We start from the raw sequence: 4,161 nt of genomic DNA, 5'->3' as shown, positions 1-4,161 counted from the left end.
AAAATTACAGCATTATACCTCAGTAGAATGGTTTTCAAACATTCTAGAAATTCCAGACCATGCTAGTTATACACTGTATCTGACAACAAAATTAAAAAGAGGAAACAGGAAAAAAAATTTAAAAAACAACATACTTGCAGTAAGATTTTCCTAATTTCTAGAAAAAAAGAGGGTTTTTTCCTGTTAGTTGCAAAATTGGATCAATATATGCTGAAACATATTAAATGAGATGCCAATTATTTCCTATATCACTCGTAGATATATTTCATAGCCAAGGAGAAATCATAAAGATTTTTTGAAATAGTATCTGATTTTCTAAAATACAGCAGTTAATACATAAAAATAGATAAAACCCCCCAAAATTGTAGGAAGTAATGAGCTGCTTAAGAGGAGGAAAAGAGTTAAAATATAGAATTCAAGTCTTATCAATAATCTATTAAAAATCAAAATAATATTTTCAAACACATAACCTTTCATTAACCATTATGTTGTAAAACATATTGCAAGGAGTCCTCATAATACTCCATAACTCCTCTTCACCTTAGCCAGAACACAATACTAATTTAATTTCTAAGTTTTATTCCTTTTTATTTTATCCTGTACAAAAGGGGCAAGTCAAATTTTTAAGCAAAGATAAAGCAATCTTTGCAGTGAACAGAAATGCTTTCTGTAAATATGTCTAACAAATGTCTATGGTATCTTTGTGATTTCAGTGACCATATAATGTTTTACCTTCAGGGCTTTGGAGGAAAAAGATTAAGATCTTTCTTTTGCATTACTGAATGCACACTTCAGGAGCTATCTAAACTATAAATGTTTTGAATATTTACCTACTTTCCCTTAAGTTGTCAATTCTGTATTTTTGAATGCTTGGAGGAATTGCTCCCCCTTTTTATCCCCTAGATATGGTATGCATACAAACTTTCTGACAAACTTTCATTTTAGAGGTAAACCATGGTGGGACTAGAAGGGCTTGACCACTCACTCTCCCTCACCTCATTCCAAAACCCAGAAATCAAGCAGTATGCCAGATATTGTACAGCCTTGACCACATGCCAGAGTTGTTTTCAAGATATTTTGTCTTGGTAGTGCTTTTTTGGTATACACTCGGGGCCTTAGTAAATGTACGGTATTACCAGATTTGTCCATTACTTTGGGGTGTGCTCATTTATTAGGGATAGTTTCTAGGGTCTTGGTAATTCTGTCAATGTGCTGCTTGTGTTACTATACTGAGCTTGTATCTCTCCCTTCTGCAAGCCCTCACCCCCAATGGAGCTATCTTGCAGGACTCAGTTTCAGCGGGGCTGGGTTCCTCCAGTCACTAAATCAGTCATACACACAAACACACACAAATTAATGTGACACGCCTGACCCGGCCGGGTTGATCAGCATGGACAGGCTGACATCCTCATATGCCAAGAATCAGTTCATCAGAGCAACAATAAAATGCAGTCAGACACAAGCACACAGGTGAACAGAATCCCTCTGAATCCGGCTGGGTGTCCAGCTGACACCCTCATGGGCCAGCATTCAGTTCATAAGGGCACGTCTGAGTCAAACTGGGTCAATCAGCCTGTACAAGCTAATCCCCTTATGTGTTTCAAACTCAGTACGTCCCAATCTTTGGCCTCTTGATGAGGAGACCCCACAGTATTTTTGGGCTTCACAGGGATCTTTAGCTTAGGTAAAAGAAGTGTTGGTGCAGAGCACGGGAGGAAAGAGAAGCAGAGAAGGAAAAATATACCCAATTACTACCAGTTTGACTATAAAAGTTATTTATTGCTAAGCATATGAAATATATAATGGTACTAGTAGTAATAGACATGCAAAAGAAAAACAAACACAAACAATTACAGTACTACCCTGGTTTCACTAAGTATTTGGGGAAACAGCTCAAGCTTAACTAATACAGTTCAGGTTCAGAAATTTATGCCTAGAGTGAAAAGAGAGAGAGAGAGCGCTGGGATCTCACCAGTCCAAGGTACTTGGGCTGCAAAGCTGACAGGCACAGTCCTTGAAGGGAGATGATCTGTTCTTCCAGCGTCCCAAGAACAACAGGGGATGGTGTCAGCACAGGATTTTCTTCTCTTTCTTTCTTTTTTTATCTGTTCTTATCAGTTTGATATCTGGTGTGTCCTCGATGTGAGGACTTTATATTAAATGGATTTTTGGAACTGGGAGATGGACTCAGAGCTTGCTCCATCCACTCCACGCATCGGCCTGGTATTACAGTGCCTCTTTCTTTCTTTCTTTCTTTCTTTCTTTCTTTCTTTCTTTCTTTCTTTCTTTCTTTCTTTCTTTCTTTCTTTCTTTCTTTCTTTCTTTCTTTCTTTCTTTCTTTCTTTCTTTCTCTCTCTCTCTCTCTCTCTCTCTCTCTCTCTCTCTCTCTCCCTCTCTCTCTCTCTCTCAAGCACCCACACCTTTTACAGATTTTTATACCCTCAGTTTAGCTGCTTCGAAGCATCCTCAATTGTGTAAATCATTGTCTTTTCTCTTGACAAGGGGTTATCTGGTTTGGAACATCTCAAGAAACTGATTGATAATCAGGAAACACATAAGATTAGGGAGTAACCAAATACTTGGAAGCCAGCTTGAAATTCCTATGGATAGCAGATATACTGATGGGATATCTCTCGGTTTCTTCAGAAACAATAGATAGCTTGCAGCATCAGGATTTTGGATTTTTACTTGTTGTGCACAAGCCTCAGCTTAGCATGACTTTTCCAGATCTTACTATAGACTTTTAACAGACTTAAGATAATTATTGGGGTGCTCATAACCTTTTGTGGAGAGGACTCCCACCAGTCATCTCGGGAAAAGTATGACAACACCTGTGATTAGGGCTCCAACAGGCTGGACGCTGTGATGAACCCTTAACCATTGTTCAAATGTTGCCCATACCCCCTCTGACTCGGTCTCTTGCCTCAGCATTCCCTAACCTGGCAACCGAGCTTTAGTCAATCAAGTTTAAATAGGCCTCCCATAGTGGGACCAGGGAATGTACGGCCCGAGATGCCTAGTAAACTTAGAGGTGTGTGTGTGTCTGGGGGCGGGGGGGGGGGGAGTCCTTAGTAAATCCAGATTAGAACTGGTCTGATAAATGCTGAGCTGGGTGTGTGTGAACATGGGATGATTAACATTTGGAGCACAGATTCCCCACCATGCAGTGCTCCCCTGCTTCTCTGATCCCAGAATTCACTGCAGTCTCTGCTTCAGACTTTCTGTTCTCCATCTCTCATGTAAATGAATGGTCATCTGGTTCCATCTCGAATGCAAATGAGACCTAGGGCAGTTGTTTCACTCTTGTCACCCTTATCTGGAGGGTCTTAGGTGTGTCTCTCACTGCATCTTAATCAGTTTTATTTATGTAAAGAAGGGGAGGGAGGGGGTGAGTCCTTTGTGAGTCAGACAGGCTGTGGCCTGTGCCAGGGTTGCCCAAGAACACAGAGCTGAGACGTAACAACGGTGCTGTTGAATATCAGAGCTTTGATATGAATTGAGAAGTGATTTGGGAATATTGCTCAGCAGCATTTCCAGGCTATTCACAGAGGTGGGTCTGTTTGTGGCCAGTGAAGATACATATGATTGCACAAAACACTGCCACAGATACTGGTCCTCATCCTATAATGAAATCTTGCATAGGCAGATCTAGGATTTTTTAAAAGGTTAGTATGGGAGTAGGGATGGCTGTACTGCTCTGTGCTCCCAAACTGGGGGCAGTGGCAGCTGGGGTTGTGAAGAACCAGAGCCATTGAGTTACTCTGTGGAAAAGAAGGGGACTAAAAAAATCACTGTACCCCCTCTGCATTTTCCTCAGATACTTGTGCCCAAATAGACCTGCTTGGATAGAGGTCTACCTCTGTAAATTCCAACACAGCCTGAGGTTTTATGCCAATTTTACAGGTGACCAAATCATAGGGATGAAATTACCTGACATTGGGTAAAGTTTTCAAAAGTATCCAAGTGTCTTAGACACCTTAGAAACTCCACTGGGACTTGAGTTCCTAAATCGTTTTAGGAAATAATAAGACTGTGTCCTCAATCACTTTTGCAGATTGGAAATTTCAAACAATTGACCTATCTTATTTACAAAATATTCAGGGGCTAATTGTACCACCATGATTTTATGTAGCAATTTACTCTTCATATAACCCCATTAAG

The 4,161-nt window shown here is 40.3% G+C and overlaps 1 pseudogene; it reads left to right on the top strand.

Moving 5' to 3' along the window:
* Positions 1-2,083: 2,083 nt before the first annotated feature.
* Positions 2,084-2,242, top strand: LOC132249719 (U2 spliceosomal RNA; annotated as a pseudogene).
* Positions 2,243-4,161: the final 1,919 nt, after the last annotated feature.

Source organism: Alligator mississippiensis, chromosome 3 (genome assembly GCF_030867095.1).
Source record: "Alligator mississippiensis isolate rAllMis1 chromosome 3, rAllMis1, whole genome shotgun sequence".
Classification (NCBI taxonomy): Eukaryota; Metazoa; Chordata; order Crocodylia; family Alligatoridae; genus Alligator; species Alligator mississippiensis.
This window is presented reverse-complemented; position numbering and strand designations above follow the sequence as displayed.